The 27,767-nt window shown below is 52.1% G+C and overlaps 2 long non-coding RNA genes across 2 annotated transcripts; both read left to right on the top strand.

Annotated features, from left to right (window-relative positions):
• Window positions 1–1,157: 1,157 nt before the first annotated feature.
• On the top strand, window positions 1,158–11,366 carry LOC118350059 (uncharacterized). Its single transcript, XR_004803178.2, has 3 exons — window positions 1,158–1,745; window positions 1,896–1,973; window positions 11,271–11,366. It is a non-coding gene; the product is annotated as an uncharacterized LOC118350059 (long non-coding RNA).
• Window positions 11,367–12,175: 809 nt separating this feature from the next.
• On the top strand, window positions 12,176–27,038 carry LOC118350058 (uncharacterized). The gene is made up of 4 exons (XR_004803176.1): window positions 12,176–12,287; window positions 13,343–13,536; window positions 14,633–14,759; window positions 26,674–27,038. It is a non-coding gene; the product is annotated as an uncharacterized LOC118350058 (long non-coding RNA).
• Window positions 27,039–27,767: the final 729 nt, after the last annotated feature.

Here is a 27,767-nt window from a genome sequence, read left to right as displayed (position 1 = left end):
CGATGCACCCATAACCCCACTCACATTTCCCTGACCTGCCCTGGTCACATGGCCTAGGTTTGCAGGGGTGGGCCGTGCCCTACGTGCCCCTCGCCGCACCCCCCGCCCTGCCATGGAATGAGCCGAAATGTTGGCTGGGGAGCGGAGATAACTCCGCGAGCTGGATGAGGATGTCTCCATTGCCCGTGGGAGCCACGCTGCCGCGAGCTGGGTGCTTCCCGGAGACCCTGCCTGGGCTGGGGGCTCCCGGAGGAGAGGGGTCCTTCCCTCTGGCAGCAGGCCTCAGGTGTCACCCCAGGCACCCCGGGCAGCGAGGTGTGCGGATGGGTGGCCGGACCCAGCCTCCGGGTGGTGGGCAGAGCCCCAGCTCGAGGGCTGGACCGCCTGGGGACCCCGTCACCGGGGGGCTGCTCTGGCCAGTGGCCTGTGTGCCCTCCGCTTGCAAAGTGGTCTCAGACAGACCGAGTGGTCATCTGGGGCCAGGATTAGCCTGCTCGACGTTGACAAAATGCTCTTTTGTTATTTGTCCCATTTTACAGCTGAGGGAACTGCATGGGGCTTGGGAGCCCAGGTGATCGAGGACGGTCTGCAGCCGGAGTGGGGACCACGCCCGGAGTCTGTGTGTCCAGAGCCGCCTCTCTGGTCCCCGGCTGGTGACTAGACAGGGTTCCGAGCCCCGCTCTCGGCCCGGCGGACACAGAACATGCATTTGCACACTGAGCTGGGGCAAACCTCAGGCGATCCGGGGCCGCACATGTGGGGTTTGGGGAACATGTCCACATGTTCTCATATTATATAATTTTCAGAAAAAAAATGCAAAGTAGCAGGGAAGGTATTGAATATTGAATTTATGTAAAACTTTGAAATAAAACTCTTTCAAAAATTTAGCATCAGGGATGCCCGGGTGGCTCAGCAGTTGAGCATCTGCCTTCAGCTCAGGGTGTGACCCCGGGGTCCCGGGATCGAGTCCCGCGTCGGGGGGTGGGGGGGAAGCTTTCTGCTTCTCCCTCGGCCTGTGTCTCTGCCTCTCTCTCTGGGTCTCTCATGAATAAATGGATAAAATCTTAAAAAAGAAAAAATGAGAATCAGAGGCTGAGCCGCACAACCTCCTTGCGGTCAGGGTCATATCTGGGGGGCTTGGGCAGCTCCAGGGTGGGCGTCCCCAGGCTCCTGGTAGCCCCAGTCCCCACCGCTGGGACCCCAGCCAGTGGCTGCGCATGTGGCCCAAGGTCGCCGAAGGCGGCTCGGCAGAGAGTCCCCTCCTGCCACCAGCCAGCGCCCCACCCCTCAGCTGAACCCCCTGCCGGGTGCACCTGCGTCAACTCGAACCACACGTTGTCTTCCTTCGTTGACAAATACAATGTTGGAATGTGTGTGTGTGTGTGTGTGTGTGTGTGTGTGAGATAATGCAAATGGATTTTGAATCTAATTGAACTCTTTATATCAAATATTTCAAAATAACGACAATATCCTCTTCGGCCCCCACAGCTGCTGCCCTGCCAGCCCCATCATTCTTCTTTAGGATTCGGATTACAACCCCCACCGCATATGGCGGGTGAGCCCTTTCTGGCTACACTTCTCCGACGTCGACGCTTTGGCTCTGAACCCATGAGCCTCATCATTAAACGTCGCCGTATTTTCACGCAGTTCCTGCGATTTTCAAACAAGTGTGTTTCCGTGCTCAGCATGTCCGTGAAGTCAGCTGTTTCTGGAGCCCGTGACTCTGCCTCGGATCAGTCTGCCAAGTGAGGATTCTGACCGTCGGGGTGGAAACTCGGGACCCCATCCCTCCCGCCGTCCCCTGGGAAGGAGCCGTGTGGGGCTCTGATCCCACCGCTTCCCAGGAAGCCAAGAACAGCCGGTAGTGACCAAATCCCTCAATTTCATCGTTTCAGATCTACCGGCAGGTTTTGCATGGAAGGTCCTGAATTCCGGGGTTCCCAGAACGGGCTCCTGCCAGGCACATCCTCTTGGTGAGATGTGGATGTTTCCACGATGTTCTCGAAAAGACCTCTTGGAGAAACTCATTGCCCAGTTGGGTCCCTTTCTTTCCCCCCCACACATGATGCCCCTTTTATCAGCACGTGTCCCCCCCATTCAGGGATTGGCCTCTGGGGATTCAGGTGAGAGCTCCAGCCCCTTGCTTGGACTCTGCGAGCAGCATGGGTGTTAGGGATCTCAGCATCCCACAGTTTCACCATGGGGAGCCATCAGCACCTGAGCAGACAGGGGTGTGTGTGTGTGGGGGGGGGGGGCTGGTTGACCAGATCTCCCGGGGAAGGAACCAGACAGGAAATCCCAGCTATTGGCCTCCTGTCCTGGATCCTTGTTCTGTTGGATGAGCTGCCCGGGCACTTGAGCCCACCCCACCTGGGCACAGACTTCCCCACACCGTCTTGTTCCCTCCAGGGTCACCTCCAGCACCCCCCCGCCCTTCATTCCCAGCCTCTGTCCTCCCAGGAGATAACCATCCCCCTGATCTTCATGTCTACTCTTGCCTTATTCTATAACCTTCCATCCTCAGAGAGGGAGGTGGTTATCTTCAAGTAATACAGTTGAGTTCTACATTTCCTCGATATTTATGCAAACAAAATGAGAGAGTATGCAGTTTTGTGTTTGACTTTCTTGACCCAACATTACATCTTCAAGATTAATCCATAGTGTTGGGTGCAGCTGTGCCACATCATTCTCAGTGCTGGGTACCAGGATTCATTCATCTGCTTTGCTGTTGAAGCATATCTGGGCGCTGGTGCCTTGGTGCACGTTTTTTTCTGTGGCGCACATGCCTCGGAGTGAAGTGGCTGGTCATGGAGCATGTGCGTCTTACAATTTCCTAGAAAATTCTGTCCCTTGCCCATTGCTTCAGGGCAAACAGCATCGCAGGAGAGTCTCCCTGGCTGCGTGTTCTCACCGGTCCCTGCCATTCTAGCTCCGTTGGGGGGTTTGCAGAGATTGCTCGTTGGGTTTTATTCATTTATTTTTTAAAGATTTTATTTATTTGCTCATGAGAGACATAGAGAGAGAGAGGCAGAGACACAGACAGAGGGAGAAGCAGGCTCCATGCAGGGAGCCCGACGTGGGGCTCGATCCCAGGTCCCCAGGACCATGCCCTGGACCGAGTTTGGCGCTAACCTGCTGAGCCACCCGGGCTGCCCACTCGTTGGGTTTTCAATGTACATTTCCCTCATGACCCACGGCCGGTTGAGGACGTGCTTCTGCAATGTGCTCGTTCAGGTGTCCGGCCTGGTTCGGTTTCTGGATTCATAGTCTTTGGAATTGATGTATTTCAGATACAAGAACTTTGTCTGTGAATGTGTGTTGTAAATGCTTTCTGCCTCTACTTCTCTTGCCTTTTCATGATTTTACTACTGTTTTTGAGTGAACAGAAATACTTCAATTTTCAATTTTTTTTGAAATACTTAATTTTTATGTGGCCAAGTCTGTCCAACTTTTCCTTGATGGTTATTGCATTTTGAATCCTGTTCAAAAATATCCCCCCATCTGAAGATTGTGAAGATGTTTTCCTACCTTGTCTTTTAAAAGCTTTGTTATGTGTTTGGGGTTCACACTTGGACCTCCATCTGCCTGGAATCGATGTTTGTGTATCATGAGTGGCAGAGGGGTCAACTTTCTCCCCATCACTGCTCTCCAGAACCATCTTTGCTCTAAATCAAGTGTCCACATACCTATGGCCTGTTTCTGGCTTGATGATGGGAGCTTTATGATTATGTCTTGGTGGGGGCGCCTGAGTGGCTTAGTTGGTCAATTGTCTGCCTTCAGCCCAGGTCAAGATCCCAGGGTCTTGGGATGGAGCCCCACAGCGGGGGGGGGGGGGGGGGGGGAGCTCCCTGCTCAGCGGGGAGTCTGCTTCTCCCTCTGCCTCTGCCCCTCCCCCTGTTCATGCTCTCATGCTCACTCTCAAAATAAAATAAAATCTTAAAAAAATAAGTAAATCTTGGTGTCAGGTAGCGCAAATGAGCTCAAGTGTTGTTCGTTTGTCAACAATGTCTTGGCTTTTCTTGCTCTGTGAATCTCCATAGAAGTTTTAGGACCGAACCAACACGCCCAAGTTCCCCAGAAATTCTTTTTTTGGGGGAGTGGGTTTGGTATGACATAGGCTCTCTCTGTGGGCAGCATTAACATGCCTATAATCTTGTGTCCTCCAATCAATGCAAATTCTAGTTTCTCCATTTTTAAGAGCTTTAAAATGTCTCAATAAATGTTTTACAGTTTCCTTAAGACCTTTTACATCTTTGTTAGATTTACTTCTTCATATTTTTAGATGCTGTTGTAAATTTTTTTCCTGAGCTTTTCTTATTGAGGTATAATTTATGTACAATAAATTACACAGAATGTATAGCTCAGTGAATTTTGACGTACGCATACACTCAAGTAAGATCTCAATCAGCAAAGTTCCCTGGTGCCTCTTTCCGGGCAATGTCGTATCCCTCTTGCCGAGGCAACCACCATTTGGATTTCTGTCACTGTAGATTAGATTAGCCTGTTTTAGAACTCTGTGTAAATGGAATTAGACAATATTTACTCTTTGGTGTCAGGCTTCTTTCACTCAACATAAAGTTTTTAGGCTTGCTGCTTTGTGTATCAGTAGCTTGCTTCTTTTTTTTTTTTTATTACAGAATGGGATTTCATTAGATGACTGTACCAATTTACGGTATATCATATTTACACCAAAATTTATCATCCACCTAGTGATGGTTATTCGGGTTGCTTTTAGCCCTTGGCAGTTATGAACAAAGCTGCTATAAACTTTCCGGTAAAAGTCTTTGTGTGGACTTTCATTTTCCTGGGTAAATAGCTAGCAGAGGAATGTGTGGTTCATAGGATGGAGATATGTTTAACTTTATAAGAAAATATAAAAGATTTTTCGAAGCAGTTGTACCCTCACCAGCCAATGTTTGAGAATCCCCCTCAATCCACATCCACACAACATTTGTTATCTGCCATGTGCATTTTAGCCTTTCTGAGGGGGGATGTCCTATTCATTATCATTTTAATGTGCATTTCCCTGTAGACTAAGGATGTTGAGCATCTTTTCATATGCTTATTGGCCATGCATATATCTTCTTTAGTCAGGTGTCTGGTCAAGTCTCCTACTCACCTTGAAAGTGGCTTTATTAAATAATAAAACGCAATTGCTTTAAATGTAGAGTTTGATGAATTTTGGCAAATGTACACATGAGTGTCACCATCACCCCAATCAAGATACAGAATATTTCCATTGCCCTGAACCACATCTTGCCTATTTTCAGCCAACTCCCACCCTCCCCCCTGGTCCTAGGCAGCCACTGATCTTTGCATCACTAGAGATTACTGGAATTTTATATGAATGAAATCCTACCATAGATACTCTTCTCTGGGTTCTTCTATCCAGTATGGTCATTTCAGTTTCACTGCATTTCACTTTCTTGAGTGTCAGGCTTGTATGTTGTATGTTCATTTTTGTGAGGGTTTTTTTTTGTGTGTGTGTGTGGTTTTGTGGTGTTTGTAGTATCCCACTGTGTGTTTATATCACAATTTGTTTACCCATTCACCTGTTGATGGTCATTTGGGTTGTAATCAGTGTCTGGCTTTTACAAATAAAGCCGTTATGAATATTTATGTACAAGTCTTAGCAAATATTTTCCTTTATCTTAGGCAAATAATAGGAGTAAAACAGGAGTGTTAGGGCAAGATTAAGATATTAAGATGTTTCAGCATGATTGTAACATTTTATGCTGTATCACCAGCATTGTGTGAAAGTCCTGGTTACTCCACATTCTCCTAATTTGGTCATATTTTGACCATTGCAGAGGGTGTATAGTGGTATTTGATTGTGCTTTTAATTTGCATTTATATGACGACTAGTAATATTAAGCATCTGTTCATGTTCTCATTGACTATTTTTTTACCTTCTTTTATGAAGGATCTTTTCAAATCTTTGCCCCATTTTTACTTGTCTTCTTACATTGAGTTGTAGGAGTTCCTTACATGTTCTGGATGTCAGTTCTTTGTTAAGATATATGGTTACAAATATCATCTTATAGTCTGTAGCTTGCTTTTTCATTTTCCCTGTGATGTTTTTGAAGAATAGAAGTTTTGAATTTTATGAAGTCCAATTTATCAACATCTCCTTTGATGTTTGTGTATTTTATGTCACATCCAAGAAATGTTTGCTATCTCAAGTTTGCTAAGATATTTTTCTCAAACTTTTATAGCTTAGTACTAACATGTAACTCTATGATTCATTTCATTTAATGATATCAGATATGAGTCTGTACCTATTAGTGAAAATATATTGCTTCTTTTTTTCTAATTCAAGTGCTTCTTATTTCTACTTCATGCCTCATGGCTCCAGCTAAGATCTTTAGCTGGGCAGAAATGACGAAAGGAATCACCCTTGTCTTATTCTCAATCTTAGGGGGAAAGGATTTGGTCTCTCATTACTAAATATTATGTTAGCTGTAGCTTTTGGTAGGTGCTTTTTATTATTTTAAAGAAGTTCCTTTTTGTTCTTAGTTTGTGGAGGATTATTAACACAGATGGATATTAAATTGTGTGTTACATGCTTTTCCTATGACCTACTGGGAAGAGCATATAGTTTTTCTCCTATATTCCATTAGTGAATTGTTTCGATTTTTTGAATACTACAACAACCTTGCATTACTGTAATCCACAAACTTTTACTTGATTTGCTAAGATTTTGTTAAAGTTCTTTGTGAGTATGTAATGGGAAATATTGGTAGGTTGTTTTCTTTTCTTGTAATATTTTTATCAGGTTTTAGTAATTGGTAATGCTGGCTTTAGGAAATGAATTGAGAAAGATTCCCTCTCTCTTTATTTTCTGAAAGTAATGGTGTAGAATTGGTTGTAAAGTTTCCTAATGTGTAATACTCTTCATGAGTGAAGCCACTTGGGCCTGGAGTTATTTTTGTGGGCACATAGATTTTTGTGAATTTAATTTCTTCAGTAATTATAGGGCTATTCAAGTTTTCCATTTCTTTTTGAGTCAGTTTTGGTAATTTGAGTCTTTCAAGAAATCTATTTCATCCAAGTAATTGAATTTATTGGCTTACAATATTTTCATAATATTTTCATACTGTCCTTTTAATGATCATAAGATCTATAGTGATGTCACATCTTTCATTCCTGAAGGTAAATCCATCTTCTGGCTTATAATCTTCATCAGCCATACCAGATGTTTATCAACTTAGTTCATTATTGCTAAGAACTAGATTTTGACTACATTGATTTTTCTCTGTTTCTCTTTTTTTTCTGCTTTATTTCTGTTATTAACTTTATATTTTCCTTCCTTCTAGTAACTTTACTTCTTACACTCTTTCTTTAGCTTCCTAAAGTGAAAAATAGGAAAGTTAATTTTAAACCTTTCTAATTATCTTTTTAAAAATATTTTATTTTTAAAAAATTCAATTAATTAACATACAGTTATTATGTATTATTATTATTAGTTTCAGAGGTAGAGTTCAGTGATTCATCAGTTGTATATAACACCCAGTGCTCATTACATATTGTGCCCTCCTTAATGCCCATCACCCAGTTACCCCATCCCCTATCCTCCTCCCACAGCAAACTTCAGTTTGTTTCCTATGATTAAGAGTAAACCTTTCTAATTCTCTAATGCAAACATTTAAAGCTTTTAATTTCCCTCTATATACTGCATTAGCTACATCCCACACATTTTGATAATGTCCTTTTTATTTTCACTCATCATAAATTATTTTCTATTTTCCTTTGGGATTTCTTCCTTGATCCGTGGATTATTTGGATGTATGTCATTTAATTTTCAAATGTTTGGGGATTTAAAGATATTTAAAAATATCTTTTTCTGTTATTGATTTCTAATTTGTTTTTGTAAAATTTCTGTTTTGCTATTATTTCAATTATTTTTTTGTAATTTCAGATTTCCCTTTTAATGTTTGTTTTAAACTGTCCTATAACATGTATAACCTCTTAGTATTAGAGGAATATAGAAAATTATGAAGCTCAGCTTGTGAATAAGGCCTGGCAAACCACAATGTAGATTTGTTCATTGAATACATTTTATCATTGCTGTTTTACAAATATTTTATTTTTATCTTTTTAATATCAACCTTAAAGCGACAGAAAGTCACTTTAAAAAAATTTATATGTATTTTTTTATTGGAGTTTGATTTGCCAACATATAGTAGAACACCCAGTGCTCATCCTGCCAAGTGCCCCTTCAGTGCCCATCACCCAGCGCCCCCCGTCCCCCCACCCACTTCCCCTTCCATTACCCCTTCCCAGAGTTAGGAGTCTCTCATAGTTTGCCTCCTCTCTGATATTTCCCACTCATTTTCCCTTCTTTCCCTTATAATCCCTTTCACTATTTCTTATACTCCCCGTATGAGTGAGACCATATAGTGTTTGTCCTTCTCCAACTGACTTACTTCACTCAGCATAATACCCTCCAGGTCCATCCACGTTGAAGCAAAGGTGGGTATTTGTCCTTTGCTGAGGTGGCTGAGGAATATTCCATTGAATACATAGACAGCATCTTCTTTATCCATTCATCTTTCGATGGACACCGAGGCTCCTTCCACAGTTTGGCTATTGTGGACATTGCTGCTAGAAACATCGGGGGGCAGGTGTCCCGGCATTTCACCGCATCTGTATCTTTGGGGTAAATCCCCAGCAGCGCAGTTGCTGGGTCGTAGGGCAGATCTATTTTTAACTCTTTGAGGAACCCCCACACAGTTTTCCAGAGTGGCTGCACCAGTTCACATTCCCACCAACAGTGCAGGAGGGTTCCCCTTTCTCCACATTCTCTCCAACATTGGTTGTTTCCTGTCTTGTTGATTTTCCCCATTCTCACTGGTGTGAGGTGGGATCTCATTGTGGTGTTGATTTGTATTTCCCTGACGGCAAGGGTTGCGGAACATTTTCTCACGTGCCTGTTGGCAAGTGTATTTCTTGAAAACCACAGATTGCCAAAACTGGAACAGGAAGAAATAGAAAACCTGAAGAGGTCAATTCTTTTAAACATATGGAGACTTATTTTTCAGTCCAGTCTCTGGTATACTTGGTGAATGTGTTATGTGTATTTGAATAGAATGTATATTCTGTCGTCCGTGAGTGGAGTGTTCTGCAAGTGCCAACTGGGTCCAGCTGGTTGATAACATTGTTTAAGTCTTGGACATCCTTGCTGATAGTCTGTCTTCGTGTTCTGTTACTTTCTTGGAGAAGAGTCTCTAAAATTCCAGTTATGATGTGGTTTGTCCACTTCTTTCAGTTCTGTCAGCTTTTGATTTATGTCTTTAGAAGGACTGTTATTAGGTACATTCACATTTTGGGTCATTATGCACTCTTAAGGAATCCGTTCATTCATTACTATGAAACATCTCCGTTTGTTGCTGGTAACACCCATCTTTCTTATGCTTAGCGGTATGCGTGGCATATATTTCCCATCCTTTACTTTTAACCTTTTTTCTGTGTCTTTACTTATTTATTTTTTTTTCTGTGTCTTTATATTTAAATAAGTTGTTACAGGCAGAATATTGTTGATTTTTACTTATTCATCCAGAGCAACAATTACTTGAGCTATATTGTGCATGTAATTGGCTTCAACCCCCTCACCTTCCTATTGGTTTTTACTTGTCCCACTGGTCCTTTCTTCTTTTCTATTCTTTTCCTGCCTTCTTTTGATCAATTTATTTTGCATTGATTCCATTTTATGTGCATTATATGCAGTGTAAGGAACTTAGAGCGATGTGCTTCATTGTGTGTTTTCCTTCTGTCCTTTTTAATAGTTTTCCTGCATATTTTACAGTCTCCAAATATGTGTTTTTCCTTTAAACAGTCCATTTTATTAATTTCTAAAAAAAAAAAAAACAATTAGGGAAAAAGATTTTACCCTTACCACATATTTACCATTTCCACTGCTCTTCATTCCTTTGTGTGGATCCACATCTCCACCTGATATCATTACTTCACCTGAAGAAGTTTATGTAAGTTTTTAAAATTTTAAGTGTAGGTCTGCTGTGCACAGATAAAGAAGAGCAGGAGGTGGCGATTGGCTATCCTACCCAGTATTTATTTTATTAGCCCCATGTAAACCAAAACTATATTATTCCTTGATCTGTTCTGGTTTTGTAGTCTGACCCACACACTTGAATATTTGCTCCTAGAGGGCTGGGACTTCATTTTCCCTGCTCACCCTACTGCCTAGGATAGTGTGAGCCTCAGAGCAGGTGTTCCATAATTACTTGTGGAATAAATAAGCAAAAGGTTTACTGGGAGACTGAGGAGATCTGGGCAAAGGGAAGAAAATGTTCCAGAAGTAACCAACAGGCAGGGAGCCAGGGGGTTCAGGCAGGATGAAGAGTCAGCCTGGGCTGAGCTAAGGCGGCTCAGGGTGAAGCTGTGAGCCAGGGATTGGAAGCCTCGCCATAATTTGGGACTGAATGGATCACTGAGGTCAGAGATGGGCCAGAAAATTGATGATCATTACAGAAAAGCTGAGCTATTTTCTTTGATATCGAGTCAAAGTGCAGAATTCTTCGGTTTCATCGCCATAGAGAAGAGGTGGAGAAAACTCTGGTGTGGAAAATGTCATTCAAAATTAATAATCATGATAAAAATCCCCTCGATGAAGTGCTCGGCCTGTGCCATCCACACGGGGAACCAGAATGGAGCTTAGACTCCACGGAGAATGGGATTTGCAGATTTGTGACAACACTGGTGGGTGAGCGAGAGGCTTAAAAATGGAGATTATCAAGTCAAAGCTCAGATGGTTTTGGTGCTGACCTGCTGCGAATGGCACAATAGGGAAGTATTTAGTCAACTTGGGGAAGCGCTTGCTTTTTTTTTTTTCTTTTAAGGTTTTATTTATTTATTTGAGAGAGAGAGAGAGAGAGAGAGAGAGAGACAAAGAGAGAGCTTGAGCAGAGGGGAGGGGCAGAGGGAGAGAGAGAGGCTGACTCCCTACTGAGCACAGAGCCTAATGTGGCACTAGATTCCAAGACCCCTAGAAGCTCTTCCTATGCTAACATGAACATCTATTTCTGTAATTTCTAGAAGTTGGTATTCCGCCTACATCATGAGGGGCTCAGCACCCACCTCAGAGCCCTTCTCATGGGAGGGAATCCTGACTGTCCTGGCTCCCAGCTTGCTGAGGGGCAAAGCAGATCCACACGGTTTCAGGCGTGTGTCACTTGTGGCTCAAAGGGACATTTTTTTGAATTAATTTTTCCTATGCACTTTAGTTAATCAAATAAATATTTTTTTTTTTGCAGCAGTTATAATGTCAGCAGAGCTGGTTTTAAGCACTGTGGAGAGGATGATGGGGCTTTGGCTCAAATGCCAGCCCCTTCCCTGGCATGACCTCAGGCAAGTTTCTCAATCTCACTTTGCCTCAATTCCCTCACCTATGAAATGGGATGAGATGAGCTCCTTCAGATGTGCTGTGGGGATTAAATGAGTTGTACAGGTGAAGCTCTTAGGACAGTGGCTGGTGCATGGTAAATATTATAAGTATTATGTATCTTTTTTGAGAAATAATTTGTGTCCTCAAGGAAGCAACGAGGTTCCAGCCAGAGGGCATGATTCAGCACCAGGACCTCATCCATCCTTCCTGATACCACTGCTACTCGCCTTCAAAGCACCCACATCACCCACTTTCTTCTCCACAGAATCCTGAGTCTGCTGGGGTGGGAATGTGTCTGGCGGGAGAACAGTGATACCTCTACTGTCTGTCATGTTCTGCGGCCCAGGCCACGGGACCAAGTTCTCTCTGATGAGATGTAGGGAGAAGTCACTGGCTGGGGCTTTCAGGAGGCTCTTCTAAGGGAAGGCAGACTCAGCTGGCGGGTGGATAGCTTTTACCCACTGCTTTCCCCTTCTTCCCATCCTAAGAGCAGATGCCATACAGGAGGAGGAGCAGCCACCTTGTGACCAGTGGACAAGCACCTGCCAGATGTTAGGGTCCCCCGGGCTGCCCTTGCAGAGCGGCACGGACTGAGTGGCCTAGAAGAGCACACACTTGCCCGGCAGGCCCGAGGCTGATGTCCCTCCCTGTGCTCAGGCCTCCCTCTGGGCCTGGACACCCGCAGTCCTGGTGCGGACGGGCAGCTGCCAGCGTCCATGGCTCTCCATCTAAGGAAGGAGACTAGATGGGATGCCCATGTCCTCTGCTTTCTTCCAGGCTGACAGGACTTTGTCAACCGAGGTGCAGGCTCCCAGGTGAGGATCCCTGGCTGTGTGACTCTCACTCCAGAGCCTTGTGTGTCCTTCTGGGGCCTCCGGCCTATGAGGTTTGTGCTTTGAGGTGACAGCTTGTCCTGGTTTGCTTGCAATGGTCCTGGGGTGTGTGCTCCGTACCTGTCTTCCGCAGGCTCTCCCTGGGGCTTCTCACACGGTTGGGGCACAGACGTCCCTGAGGACGTTTCCGTCGGCCATCTGCTGAGGGTCCTCTTGGGGGCGGCTGTGCCTGACACCTCAGCAGGTGACATAGAGCCTGGCTCCGGGAAGGGCACCGAGAGCGCTGTTTGTAGAGGGGCTGCTATGAGCTAACCCCCCAGTTCCCAAATGGGGAGGGTGTGTGGGGGCTGCTGGGGTGCTCGCAAACGAGCCTGTGAGGTGTGTGTGTGTGTGTGTGTGTGCACGCCTGTGATGTGTATGTGTGTGGTATAGGTGTGTCTGTGTGTGTACATCTGTGTGGTATGTGCGTGTGTGTGCATGTGTATCTATGGTGTGTGTGATGTTTATGTGAATGTCTGGTGTGGGGGGTGTGTGTGTGTATTTGGTGTGGGTATGTGTATGTGTTGTGTGTGTGTGATTGTGTGCTATGTGTGATGTATATGTGATACCTGGTGCGGTGTGTATGTGTGTGTATGTGTTGTATGTGTCGTGTGTGTGTGATGTGTGTTGTGTATGTGGTGTATGTGATGTATATATGAGTGTGTGTGTGTGTGTGTGTGTGTGTGTGTGTGAGGAGATATGAGCTCACCGGGGAGCATGGTCGGAGCTGGAGGGTGGGGTCCAGGGGCCCAGCTGAGGGGTGGGTGTGTGCCCAGGGAACTTGCCCAGCACGGCTCCCCCGTCTTCCTGCTCTGACACGTCTGCCTTGGTTTCCCCTCCCTCCCGTTCCCACAGGCCGGGGGGCTGGGCTAATACCTGTCAGGATGGACTCCCAGGAGCACGGCCGTCCCTGGCGTGGGGGGTGCAACCCCTGACTCGGGCTTCTCGGGCCCATGGGGACGGGCCACCCTGGGCCTCAGGCAGGCATTTGTGTGACCCCAGAGCTCAGGGCTTGCAGACCTCTGTTCCATTCCTAAACCTCAATGTTGAAAGTCTCTCCCCTCCGCAGAGCTAAATAAACCCTGACGTGGCTCCTCTCGTGGGCTAATCCATGTTAAAGCCATCAGAAACGATTTATTGATTGGTTGAAGAGTGAAATCCCAGAAGGAAGATACGATCACCTTTTCCCAGCAAATCTCGAAATCAGTCTGATAATGAAAACTTTTTCAAGGCAGGACTTGAAAATAAGAATTTCAAACTAAGGTAAACTGCTTTATACCACCCAGGGTCTGAGGAAGAAAATTGTTGGATGATTACAAATCTCCAGCAGTGACAGTCGTCAGCCTGCACCTGTACGCCCCCGGCTTGGTCCAGGGCCTGCAGGTGCCGCTCGGATCCGGGTCGGGCAGGCCAAGCAGCAGCTTGGGCAGGTGGGGGCCTGCGTGGTGACTGCCGGGACCTCCCTGCAGAGTCCTGGGGCCCAGGAGGTAGTGAAATTTTGGAGGGCCTGCATGTGGGCTGGGCAGGGTGCACTGTGGGTAATGAAACCAGGGGGTAGTGCTCAGGGAGGCAGCCCAGGCCTGGGGAGGGGTCCTGGAGGCTTGGTGTCTCAGTACATACAGTGACCGTGAGCCCCAGGTGACCGAGCCCCTGACAGTCATTAGGGCCAGTGCCCGTTGGCTCCTCATGAGTCTCCCCAGAGGAAGGACACGGAGGGAGGGGCCTGGGGCTGCACAGGGGGGCCCAGGATCCACAGCACTGAGGCCATGATCAAAGGAAGCCCTTGAAGTTCATACGGGCAGAGAGGACCCTTTCTGAGAGATGGCAGGAGGAGCATGAGGGAGGACCACTCCATGGGGTCGGGAGGGCGGGGGGGCAAGGGGCAGCAGGGCCAGGTGTGTAACAGGTCCTGCAGAGGGAGCCCAGAGCACAGCCCGTGGATGTGACAACAGAGGCCTGTTCTGAGGTTGGAGTGAGTCCTGGGGAAGCGGCTGATGGCTGGGGTTAGGATGCTGCATCTGTGGGGGGTCCCCATGGAGCCAGGACCAATGGGAGATGCCTGTGCATACCTGCACACACATCTACATGCACACAGGTGCACATGCATATATACACCCACACATATACATACACACATCCACAAATACCTACACTCACGGAGAGTCTAGGCTGATTTTAGGGAACTGGCTCATGTGACTGTGGGGGCACGTCCGTAGCCCTCGGGGCGGCCTGCACGCCCAGGGAGGAGTTCACGTGCCGTCTCGGGGCTGCAGGCGGTGGGCAGGTGGGGAGACCCCTCCTCCTCCTCGGAGGACCTCAGCCTGTTTCGTCTTAACACCTTCAACCTGTTTCCTTGAAGCCAGCTTATGGCAAGCGCTAATGACACCTGTAATACCTGCATCATACCTTCGCGGACACACCTGGGCCGGTGTTCGACCAACGCCTCAGCCTGGCCGCGTAGACGTGTACAGCGAGCCTTCCCGACGGTGAGTGCAAGGCTGGCTGGGAGGGGAGGGGCCGCGTGTGACCATGTCTGTGGGTTAAGGGGCAGAGCTGAGGGGTGGGGGCTGTGGCGGAGAAGGGGGGGCCGGGCAGGCCTGTGGAGGCCAGGGAGGGGGCCCTGGCAGTGAGCAATGACGCCGTGCTCCCAGGACAGGGGCTGGGGCAGCAGCACGGGGAGAGCGTGGGCCCGGATGGCCTCTGGGGGCAGGAGGTCAGGCCGTGACGGAAGGGCAGGGGGAGGGGGCACCCATGGGCTTGGGGAGTAGGTTGGAGGCCCGGGGATGGGGGAGCCAACCCCGCCTCCTCAGAGCCGGCCAGTGCCCCCTCCCGGGTCTCCCCAGACTCTGGCTCCCAGGAGGTTGTGAGTGGGCCGTGCTCCTCCGCAGGCGCCCCGGGGCGGCCTGTTTGTAGCAGGTGATGACAGTCCTCGGCTCTGGGCCCTGGAGCCCCGTCTGCTGCATCCTCGGATGCGCCTCGTCTAGCCAGCTCCCTGTCCGTCCTGTTTTCCGCGGTCATAAGGCTGCGGGGACGCCCCCCAATATCGATCTTGATGCACTTGTCCGATTCCTCCCTTAAATCGAACCCCAGACACGTGTGAACGGGACTGGAGGTTTCCTGAGGGATGGGGGGGGGGGGGACTCTGACGTGTTCGGTGGCGTCCCTGCCGGGGACCCAGGAACCCTCACGTCCCGGCCCGTCCCTCACGCTCGGCTCTGAAGCTTGAGAGCACAGCGCCGGCCACGCAGGTGTGGTGTGTGTGATCGACGACGGGAACCCCGGGCAGGGCTCACTTGCATGGCTGGTTGGAGCATAAAGTTCGGGCTCGGGTGTGCACGGGGGTCCCTGTCTCCCCTCAGCCACGGTCTGGATCTTGGGGTCCGTCTGGCTCTACGGCTTCATCTGACTCCCAGGGGGTGGGCGACTGGGGGTCCTGATGCTTCGGTGTGTTGAGGGGGCGGGGGCCTCGAACAGCCCTAAGGTGCCACAGCCAGGGCCTGCATGCAAACGGGGAGACGGCGGATGGCCCCTCGGCTTGCTCATCCTCCACCCAGAGGGAAGGGGCAGGAGAGGCACAGCCAGAGATGAAACGAGGGTGCTCGTGATGCCACCCAGTCATGAAGCCACTGGAGTCTGTTGGCTTCCATAGCCTCAGGCTGCACCCTGCACCTCAACACTGAGTGCAGGCCTCCGTGGGCGGCCCTGTGGGCTGGGCGCAGCTGGGACGGTCTCTGGGCCTCGATGGGACTCCCTGGGGCGCTCACGGTCAGCCTCAGGTCAGCCGGGTGGCTGTGCCGCTGGGCCTGGCACTGTCACACCTGTCCTGGCACAGCTCCAGGTGCAGGCTGGTGCAGGCCGGAGCAAGCCCAGCCCCGGGGTGAGGGGTACAGAAACCGGAGGGAGGCCGCACCCCATGGTGAAGGAGCCTGGGTGCTGGGAGGGAGATGTGCGCCGGGTTTGAGGACCAGCTGCCTCACAGCCCGGCCTGGGCCTCGGAGTTCGAGCAGCTGGATGGCCACTCGCTCTTCGCCGTGGGTGGCAGAGGCTCAGGGCACGCGGTGGCTGGTGGCTGCTAGACGGTGGCCTTGTTCCCACCACTTGCTTGCGTGATCTCTGGCTTCCACGGGACACGGAAGGCTGTGCCGCGCTAGTCGGTGGGTCCCCCGGTTCTGGAGCGCCCGGTCTCCACGAGCTCCACTGGAAGCTTCCTTCCCATCCTCGGTTCTGTTCTAAAATAAATCAGAATCACTTAGGAGCCACTGTGGAAGCCTCGCCAGCCTGCCGGGACCCAGGCCCCTGGAGCAAGGCTCTTCAATCAATTTGGAAAATGCTCCCATGTGATACGGATGGACATGCTAGGGGACTAGAAGCCCCCGCCAAACCGCTACCTGGAGTCGGATGGAACGTGAGATTACTCTGAGAAAGGCAGTCAGCAGGCACCCGCTTGCCCTGTTTTGGATGTACCCTGGGGGACGGGGGGCGGCATGGTACGGTGCCCCCAGTGGGCTGTGGCTCGGCTGGGTCGGCCACTTGAGGTTCTGACGCTTTGGCTGGTGGCTTCAACTGGCCCGACCTTGGTTTCTGCAGGGCTGACAACGGCCACGCTCCCTCGCCAGGCAGGGGGGCCGGAGGCACCCTCCATCACAGGTGGCGGGGAGAAGGGATGGGTGAAAGGCAGCCAGCCGCAGGCACCTGCTTTCTGGAAAAGGTCTGATATTTGGGGAGTTGCCAGGGCCCTTGGCCGGCTCTCGCAGAGGGTGGGGGCTGGCCTCGGGCTCACGTACCTCATTTTACTGCAGAGACACGAGCATTTTTGGTCTCCTGCCTTATTTCACTTAACAGTGCCAGCATTTCTCACGTTGCCAGGGCTCGTAAGATGGAAACACGTAGTTAGGGACGGTGAGACTATACTCATTGGTGATTTTTTTTTTTCTGAATATTGATTTTGGTTTTCATTGTTGTTAGAGAGGAGGTTACAGTTATCAGTAGGGACACCCCCCCGTCCTCCGCCCCCTCCCCAGGTTTGGGTTACGATTGGCTTCTTGTCCAATTCCCACAAGTGGAATGAGGGCCCCCATGGCTCTTGACTTTATGTCCCAGTTATATTCTAAGCCCGTGCCCGTTTGTCCTGTCACCGGTAACGTATGACCGCATCGATGTTCTTGAACTCTCGCCAGGATCAGGGCTCATGTCTCAGTGTCTTTCAAAGTGGAATATGAGACACCACCACGTGATTCTTTCTCAGAGCGTGGTGGTTTCCTGGTGTGTCACCTTGGCCAGGTGACCTACACTTCCCAGAAGCCCCTGCCCCGCGCTTTCGGGTCGGAGCTGCCCCGGGGGGTCTTCGGTGAGCCGCGAGGAGACCTGGACAGCAGCCGCGGTGGCTCCCACACGCTGTCGCTTAGAGGCTGGCCCGTGTCAGGCCTCACGTTGCACCTGTTCCCGGGGCCGCCTCCGCCCTCTGACCCCCGAGGCTGGTGTGTGTTCGTGTCCACAACCAAGGGCCCAGCTTGCCCACTTGCCCAGCTTGCCAGAACGCCCACGCCGCCACGATCGGAGGCATCCAGACCCACGTGGGCTCCGCCCCTCCTCTGGAGCCCCCCCGCCAGCCGCCCTCCCACTGCCCGTCCCAAGGCGTGAGCACCCACGGCCGTCTGAGCTCAGGTCCCCGCAGCGAATCTACCTTCCCGGCCGTGGGCCCCTCCTCGTCCCTGTCCCTGCCCCGTATCCGCGGGTCTGCTGCTCCGAGTGAACCTTGGCTGATACAACTTATTATCTGTGATGAGGCAATTGGCGGAGATGTGCCGGTGCAGACTGTGTGGGGTGACCCTTCCGACCGGCCCGTCCCCAGGTCCCTCCAGGTAGAACTACGTCGCCGCTTCTCATGAGTCTTGGAAAGTTAATTGTGCCCAAGCGAGTGTATTTATACGTGGTTATTTTAAATTTTTACACAACGGTATGCTTTTGGCACAGAGGGTAGCACATCGCACGCCCTGTTTGGCTTTGTTCGCCTGCCAGTACGTCTTGGAGGTGGAGCTGCCCCCTTGCTCTCAGCAGGCGCCCGGTGCTCCATCACGTGGATGCGACGTATCGGATTGTCCCCTCCGTCCGTTAACGGGCTTTCGCCGTATCTCCCATCTTGACATTGCAACACCACCATGAGGAGTCCTTGTCATTTCGCACAAGCCCTAAAACACCTGCTGGATAAATTCCTGGCAGTGCAACTGCTGGTCAAAGGGTCAATCCCACGGGTGCTCTGACTCGGGCGGGGGCGGGGGGGGGGGCAGTTGCCTGAGCACACTCTTCTGGATTATCTGCTGCTTTCTCTTCTGTGTCCCTCTGCGTGGCAGGGGGAGGAGCCCGGAACCTGCTTCGCCCAAGTCCTTCTCCCAACCTGCTTCTTGCTCAGTGTCTGCCCATGAGGGCCGCTGGTGTGGGGGTCAGAGGCCCAGCAGGAGACATCCACGTGTGTCGGGCGTGTGAGATGTGAGCGTCTGCAGAGGCTGGGGCAGTTTCCTGCAGATGCCGTGGGCACCGTTCGGGTCTGCAGTGGTGGCTCCCTGCAGCGTCGAGTTCCCGGATTCTGGAACACTCTAGAAGTTTCCGTGACCTCCGGGTCTCATGATGGTTCATAAGCCTGTAATTGCCTGCAGTAAATCCCCTCTTGACTGAAGTACCTGGAGTGTATCCACCTTCCATACGTGTGCCCACGGCTCCAGGCTCCGCACCATGGTGCGTGCCCACATCCGGTCACAATCTGGAGATGGGATCTCACTGTAGATGTGATTTCAGAAGTGTGTGTGCATGTGTAAGGCTGAACCTTCTTTATGCGCTTGCGCCATTTGTATTCCTGGTTCTGCAAACCAGGTTCGTATCCATGGATTATCTGCTAGTCTTCATGTTGATCGAAGGAACCCTCTCTTTGTAAAGAAATGGGACTGTCTGTGGCATAGATCGCAAACCCTTCCTCAGGCTTGCAGTCTGTCTTTCGAGTTAGCTTATCTGTATTTTTCTTGAAGACTAAAATAATGTTTTATGTAGTCAAACTTGTTTTCTTCTATGGATTTTGGGTTTTGCACTACACCTGTCGCAGCCGAGGCAGTGGGCTCCTCACAAGCTCTCCCCGTGCTTCCCTACATGTTTCCAACTCCTTTTCCTTTTTTTTTTTTTCTTTTTAAGATTTTATTTATTTATTCATGAGAGGCACAGAGAGAGGCAGAGACACAGGCAGAGGGAGAAGCAGGCTCCACGCAGGAGCCCGACGTGGGACTCGATCCCAGGACCCTGGGGTCACGCCCTGAGCCGAAGGCAGATGTTCAACCACTGAGCCACCCAGGGGTCCCTTTCCGACTCCTTTAAAACCTGCGGGCTGTGTTCATTATATTCTTGAGCTTCTGTGTTCTGACTAATTTTTTCACCTTGAGCTGTCATGGACCGGGAGATACGCGTGACGATTTCCCACCCTCGCACCCCGGCTTCTTCAGGTCCTCTCCAAGCTCCCAACTTCACGTTGTGATGCATTAATATCCACAACTGACACACATCCTTGTGTGTGGCGGCCTTTCTCGTATGGCGCTTTTCCGTTTGGTGTAACACCTTTTGTCCCCAAATAAACAGTGTCTGGTATTGATTGCTGTCCCTGCATTTTTTTTAAAGTGCGTTTCTGTTGTATGTTTGTATTTTTAACCCATCTCTGTGGCTTGGTCATTGAATAATCTTCGGAATCAGCCCGTGGCTGGATCCTTCCGGTTTCACCCCGTGGGGACGTGCAAGTATGTTGGAGGCTTGTTACTGTTTTACTTTCCACTTTTGAATGTGCCTCAAGGACATCTTTCTCTATAGATTCTCTGTGTCCTTTCCTCTGTTTTGTCTGTTTATTTTTATTATTTGGAAAGAACTGGAAGTTTGTTTTGCTGCTGTCTTATACCCCTGACTTTGTATGTTCTACTCAATTCTTTACTGAGCCCACACGATGGATGAGTATAGAGCAAGTACATCTCAGCTTCCTCTGCTCTTGATTTTATTTTTTTTAAAGGATTTTATTTATTTATTCATAAGAGACACACAGAAAGAGGCAGAGACACAGGCAGAGGGAGAAGCAGGCTCCATGCACGGAGCCCAATGTGGGTCGATCCCAGGACCCTGGGGTCAAGCCCTGAGCCGAAGGCAGATGCTCAACTGCTGAAGTACCTAGGGTTCCCTAATTTTATTTTATTTTATTTTTTTACAGAATCTCAGTATTCATCTTTATATTTTTACATGTACATCTGGCAATCGACCTACCAGATGTAAATATATTTTGTCGCTGGTGGAGACAGATGAGGACATCTGTTCTGACACCACTTCTTGACCCTCCTTGTCTTTTTCCTCCCGGTCTCTGACAGGTAAAATCCTCAAGTGTTCTCGTAGTTCACATTTATGTTTTCTTTGGTAACTAAAACACATATTTGTTTTTATCTTCCCCTTATTGTTAAATGCATTAGCACACCCGCCACCCGATCTCCCGCGACACTTTCTCCATCTGTCTCTCTGTCGGCCAAGGCTGTGTTCTGACGGTTTCACCAGGATGGGCTCATTTTGGAGATGTTCCTCTAGATGTTGGATTTTCAAAACGTATTTGCCTTTCATCTTCGTATTTGAAAGACAGATTGGCTGTGAGACTCCGGGGTTGCCGCCTCCTCGATGAGGACCTTGTAGGCATTAATCCCTGGAGCCCAGCATCCAGCGTCGTCATGGTAACATCAAGGAGGCCGGTCTAACGGTTTTCCCCTCTTCCGTGACTTGAGTTTTTTTCCCCTCTCCTTGGATGCCAAAAGAATTCTCCGTTTATCTTTAAAATCCGGCAATTTTACCACCATCTTTTGCCAATTTTACCCCCACCCCGAGACACGCACTTTCAATTTGCAGACACGAGTCCCATTTACTGGTGAAAATGGCTCGTGGGTGATTTTACGTGATTTCTTCTGTTCGGTGACTCCTGTTGTCTTCTGCAGAGACACCTGCTCCGCCCGTGCTGGGTGTCCCACGGCTGTGCTCGCCCCCTCCTCACACTCCTGCCACCCCCCGCCCCCGTGGGCTTCTGCTGCATTGGCTTGCTCCCCACAGCCCCGGTGCTCCCTTCTGTCACCGTGGCTGTCGTCCTCACTGGGTGTCTGTCCACCTGCTCTGGGCTGGCGTCTCAGGCCCGTTGCTTTCCTCCTGTTGTTTCCTGAGCTTTGCTGGGTTTCGTTCCGTCTCTGTGTCTTCTCTTGACGGGTTCATCTCTGCTCTGTGTTCTTATTTATAGAACAGAGTCCTCTGTTAAACATTGCATTTTCCTTTTATTTATTTTTTTAAAGATTTTATTTATTTATTCATGAGAGACACAGAGAGAGAGAGGCAGAGACACAGGCAGAGGGAGAAGCAGGCTCCATGTAGGGAGCCCGACGTGGAACTCGATCCCAGGACCCCAGGATCACGCCCTGAGCCAAGGCAGGTGCTCAACTGCTGAGCCCCCCAGGGGTCCCCTAAACATTTCATTTTCCTTGGTCCTGGTGAAGCAGCTGGTGTGTGCTGCTTATGCTCCTTTGGCTCTTCCCGGCGTCACCTCTCTGGAGTCCACCTCTGTAAGAAGCCGCTTCCTTTAGACGTCGATCCTGGACGGAAGCCCCACTCGGTTCCAGCCTCCTGAGTCTGGACACCTGCTTTCCCACGGAGGCTTCTGTCACATGTCTACATCCCCTTCCCCTTATGTGAAACTGTGAGCTGAGCATCCACCATGGTTTGGCTTCCCCCACCCCAGACACCTGCCGCCTTGGAGGACAATCCCTCTTGGCCTCTTTCCGGGCGTCCTGTGACCTCTAGTGCAAACCCAGCCCTTCCTCACACTCAGGTCAGGCCTGCAGGTGCAGTTCTGTTTCTTATTTTGCTTTGTTCTTCTGTTAACGCCTATGAGGACGAGGAGGGCCAGGGAGGGGGGGATTCCACTGTCTCTCCCCTGCCATTTAAAAACTGCTTTCATTGTTATTTAAATTTGCATTGTGTGGTTTCTCAGTGACAATGAATATTGGAAATGTATTCTAAGTCAGGAGTTTTTGCAGCATCCAGGATAAGACTGAGTGCGGCTGCTGAAGGGATTGGCCGTCCTCCCGTCTGCAGTTCACGAAACTCTCGGCTCCCCCACCAGGAACCAGGATTTGTGGTTCTCCTCGGACCATGTAAGCACTTACGACCATAAATAGGGCTCATTTGCTCTGGCCTTTATAAAGCCGGCCGTGAAAGGGTTTGTCACAGTGACCAAAGCACACTTGAGCAAATTAAACACGGTTTTCTAGCAGCAACTTGACATAACTCAAAGCGCGACGAGCTCAGCAGCGCTCAGAGCACTGTGGCGGGCCTTCCTCACCAGGGAGATGGGGCGCCAGGGTCAGCTCCACACCTTGGTCCTGCTCCCCGTGGCCCCTCCTGACTCTGAAGCCCACGCGGGGCCTTGCCGCCCGCCCCGCCGAGCGCTGGCCCCTGGGTGGGCCGTGTCCGCCTTCTGGTGGCCGCCACGGGGTCTTGGTGCTACTTGTGAGAATTCACAGCTCCCCTGGGGTCCCAGGTTCACACTTCGGCCCGGGTGCCTCAGCTGCTCTCCCGTCTTACCAATGCCCGGTTCCTGTGCCGTCGAGGGTGAGCCTCGGCCCACCGCCCGCCCCGCGGATGGATGACCGGCCACAGGGTGGGAGCTGCCTCCTGAGGTGTTCCCTGCACCCCAGGGTCCCCAACGCCCCAGGCCGAGGGCCCCGGGCTCACAATTGATGGCATTCCCCAGTCACCGATGGCTGCGCCACATGTGGGCTTCCAACCACTGCCCTAGACGCTCTGGGACAGACCTGAGTGTGTGCTCTCACCCTCCACCCCTCCCGCAGGAGCCTAGACTCCCTTTCCTCAGGAGTCCCAGAGCGTGGGGGTCTCTGTCCTGTAGGATGCCTTTGGGACTCTGGAGCGTCCCTGTGCCCAGCATGGACTCTGGGACGTGGCTGTGCTAGATGCTGGAGGCAGGCCTGAGGGGCACAGCCCTGTCTGTGCGGGGTCCCTCCTCGGGGAGCTCACGGTCATGCAGGCACACAGGTCCCCTGGTTCCAGGACACCACGCTGGTTACCTGTGGCCTTGCCGGGGCTCTGAGTCTCAGGCCGAGGACAGCTGGGGGTGGCTCAGGCTCGCTGGAGAGTGGGTGGGCACCAGGAGTGGGGGAGGGATGCCCACCTCTGAGAGGGTGTGCAGGAAGGCCTGGGAGGGCCGGGGGGGGGGGGGTTGGGGTGCGGGACGGAGGAGGGGCGTTGACAGTGCTCCTGCTTAGCTGAATGGGGGGATGTGCTTGCCGGATTCCTTCATGTTCCTCCCAGCCCCAATGCCCTGCTTTGGGGGGAGAGACAAGTGGGGCAGAATCAGGCACTCAGCATCCTCTAGATGCTCTCAAGCAGGACCATGATGGCGGGGCGCCCAGAGGATCCCGCTAACCACTGCGGCCAGGCCTGATGGGCCCTCCGCACGACCCCCTCCTCCCACCCTGCCAGTGGCCCCACCTGCGACGGCCCCTCCCTCCACTTTCCAGCTTGGCTCCCCGCCGGCCACCTCAGGTAGGCCAACCAGGACCCAGGCACCTGGACTCTGGTGCTGGGGCCTCAGCTGACCCCTCGTGGTTGTGCCCAGCTCACACGTCCTCAGGGCCTGGGTGTCCTCGTCTGTAGGACGCTGCACCCGGACCAGATGTCCCCCCTTGTGCGCTCACCCCTGACCTTTGTGCTACAGAAAAGAGCCAGAGAAGAGACCTTGCCTGTGGCCTGGCCCCGGTGCTGGCTGAGTGCTGGCGCCCTCCCAGGGAACAGGTGCCACCACGTGATTATGACCGAGGTCGGGCAGCCTTCCCGCTGCAGCCCTATGCTCAGAGTCCCACGTAAGCTCCTTCCAGCCGGTGGGTCCCTTTGAGTCCCAGATAATTTATCCTTGGGTTTCGCCACAGGGGGAGGCGGGCGCTGCAGCCTGTCTTGTCCCCCCCCCCCCCCTTCACCTGCTGGAATGCAGGAGGTAGAGCTTGCAGGGCTTGGGAAACCACATTGCTGCCTCCACCACAGAGGGAGGAAAACCAGCCTTAGGAATCAGAAATTCCTCCTTCAAGCAGAAGAATATTCCAGGCCAAAGGCACAGTGTGTGCACAGCTCCATGGCTGGAAACAGTAGGGTGGGATTAGGCACTGAACGGTGGTCTGAAAGGTCTGTTGCAAGCAGAAAGGGGGAGCGCGGGGCCGCTAAGGCTGGCGAGGTGGACTGTGCAGGGCTGGCTGCCAGGGGGAGGTTTGTGTGTTTACCCCGGGGCCCCAGTGGGCTTCTCACAGGTTCTAGGAGGAAAGTCCCGGGATGGGGTTTGTGTGCCTCCAAAAGACCTGCCTAGAGGGGGTCTGTGCAGGTCCCAGCGGGGGCTGAGCCCAGGAGAGGAGGGGGGGACAGGGCCAGGCCTCAGTGGCCCTCTGGGGGGGGGCAGGCCTTGGCTCCAGGGGTGCATGTCGTACAATCGAGTGCCTGATGGTGATGTGTACGTGCAGAGCACAGTGACATCGTGTAGAGTAAGACCCGCAGACCCCCATCCGCCCTCAGAACTTAGGTGCCCCTTTGCTGAGAAATTCATGAAATCGCTGGATATCTAGAGACACATTTTTAACTTAAGATCATAGGAGGCCGGACTGTCCTTCTGCAATCACCAGGCTCACTGGGGAAACTGAGTCACAAGGGGGCAAGGGGCATGCCCAGAGCCACGCAGGGAGCTGTGACAGGCAGGTGTGAGTGGCCCCTTCCCGGCGTCCCAGCATCCCAGCCTGCCAGGTGTGTGCTGGCCCGTGTGGCGTGGGGCTGGCGGTGACCCCCTGCCCTATGGGGCCATGTGGTGACACAGAGAGGCTTGGCTGGAGGAAGGAGGAGATGCTCACCCAGCTCTCAGCCAATCACCAGGTCTTCCCCCAAAGGGTTCCTACTGGGCCTGGAGCCCCGAGGGGGTGAGGGGTCAGGACCTCTGCCACCAGTGCCCGTGGGGGGCTTGGGGAGCTCGGGGTGGACGGGGCGTCCCAGGGCCAGCTGGTCATGTCAGGGGCTGCAGGGCAGTGACGGGGACGTGGGGCAGGGAGCGCTGGTGTTCCGGAGCTGCCCTCACAAGGGACCACAAACCAGACGGCTTCAAATAGCAGGATTTTCTCTCTACCCCGTCTGGAGCCTGAGGTCTGATGCCAGGTGGGCAGGGCTGCGCTCATCCCAGGCTCCGGGGGAGGCTCCTCCCTGCCTCTCCCTTCTCCTGGTTGGCTCCCAGGCTGGTGGCCACGTCCCTCCCCTCTCTGGCCTTGTCTTCACCGGCTCCTCCCTGGGTGTGTGTCCCTCCTCTGGGGACACCAGTGTGCGGAATTTGGGCCCACTTGATCCAGGATGATCTCATCCCAAGATCCTTACCTTACTTGCAGCTAGAAAACCCTATTCCCAAATACAATAACATTCTGAGCTTCTGGGTGGACATGAATTTGGGGGCATCATAGTCAACCCACCCCAGGACCCCCTTGCCTGTGAGCTCTGCTGCGAACAACACAAGTGTCCCCATTGCCCCTGGGGTGCCCATGCCCAGGGCCCATCACCCTGTCTGCACACCCATTCGTCTCCGGGCCTCCAGCCCCATGCAGGCTCCTCGCAGCGGCCGTGGAGGACTGGCTGGGCCTCCATCGGTGTGAAATCACTGGCGGGGAGGGGAGCACTGTTTGGGCAGGTGGGACCAGTGCCTGTGCTCCCCATGGGGGTGGACCTGCCCCTCTGTGCTTGCCCCCCGCGTTGGCCCCAAATGCCTCCCTTGCCCCGCATCCCAGCCAGAGTCAGGTGCGTGAGCTGCTTGGAAGATGCCCTTCCTTAGGCCTCACGTTTTGGAAACATCTCTTCTCTGTCTCCGTGCGTCCGCGGGGCGCCCCTGCATCCCACAGCCTCAGCTTGGGTCAGCTCCGCCGGGACGGCCAGCCTCACCTTCCCTCCCAGCGGCCTCCAAGCCCTGCACTCCTGGGTGGGCAGGAGGGTTCGGGGGTGGTGTCTCGTGGCCAGACGCCCAGGAAGCCAGCCCCTGCGGCAGCGCCCGGCACAGAGGAGGGGATGAGAGAGCCACCCGGTGCGGCCTCGGCCCCACTCAGCCCGTAAATCCCGGTGCTCTCCTCCCACGGAGGCCGGCGGGGCCTCCTTCCATCACCCCCTTCCCTGACAGGGGCGCCCGGGCAGCATCCTCTCCTCCACCGCACAGTAGTTAAATCCTCCCCAAATGTTACTTGCAAAATGATGAAAAACTCTAGAGAAGGGTCTTGGGGAGCATAGGCCGCAGCCTTGCCATTATCTTTGATGATAAATCTTTCTTTCTGATAGCAAACAATGTCTGCAGTATTTCATAATTGGCGAGATGGAGAGCGCCTATTTTCCAAGATGTTCAGGAATAACTCAGTTTTAAAGACCACGTCCTAACAACCCGAATGGGCCGATTATTCCAGGGGAATCCGCTGAGAATCGTTGCCACGCGAGGTAGGAAAATGTGCCTGAATTATTGCCGGAACTTTGCTAAGAGATTCACGGTTTCCATTGCCAGGAGAGACGTTAATGCCCATTTATTAAAAATGTTTTTGAGGTTTTACTTCCAATAGAAGGATTTGTTTTATTTAAGTATGTCCTCTGAAGCGGTTGCAGTGGCAGGACCATCCGTCTGCCCGTCCCCTGACTCAGCAGCGCTGGGCGGCTGTGTGCGGGTGAGGAGGGGGGGCCCCCGTGGGAGGGGAGGGGATCCGGCGGGGGGCGGGGGTGGGTGGCAGCGGGAGGCAGGCTCAAAGTGGGTCAGCAGAGGATGTGGATGACAGGAGGCACCTGTCACCAAGCGCTTGTTGTCTGTGGGGCAAATGCTGGGTGCATCTGTGATGGGCCTGGAGGGTCACGATTTTCAGATTCCTGTTCATGCAACAGGAATATGAGACCTCAAGGGGCCTCCAGAGCCATCAAGCGTTCTCCTGCTTCGATGGGCTCTCGAGAGACCAGCAGGTCAAGAGGCTCCCCACGGGGGCACGCAAGCTGGTGCTGTGTCCACGCTGTATGCCCAGGCCTGGAGCAGGGCCCGGGTTTGGGGGCGTCGGCCGGAACAGCCTGTGCTGGGCGCTCTCCCTGCTGAGCCCTGAGGGGTCCCTGCTGGGCAGCCCTGCCCCAGTCCAGGCCTCCCGTCCCTGTCCCTCTGCATCCTCTTCCACCCCTGGCAGACCAGATGACCCTTTCCGGGGATGTCGGGGGGTGGCCCGAGTGCAGAGCTCCCCGGGCGTCATAGCCGACACAGCGGCACAGCTCCTCCCAGAGGTGGCGGGTGGCCCAGACTGAGAAGCCACCACTCCGGGGACGCCCACAGAGCTGCCCGACGGGGAGGTGCATCTGGGTCACGGCAGGAAGGTGCATTCGTGCCCCGTGGACGGGGAGGGGGTTTGAAA

This window comes from Canis lupus, chromosome 10, assembly GCF_003254725.2.
Source record: "Canis lupus dingo isolate Sandy chromosome 10, ASM325472v2, whole genome shotgun sequence".
Lineage (NCBI taxonomy): Eukaryota > Metazoa > Chordata > Mammalia > Carnivora > Canidae > Canis > Canis lupus.
Note: the sequence above shows the minus strand (reverse complement) of the source record. Positions and strands in the feature narration are given on the sequence as shown.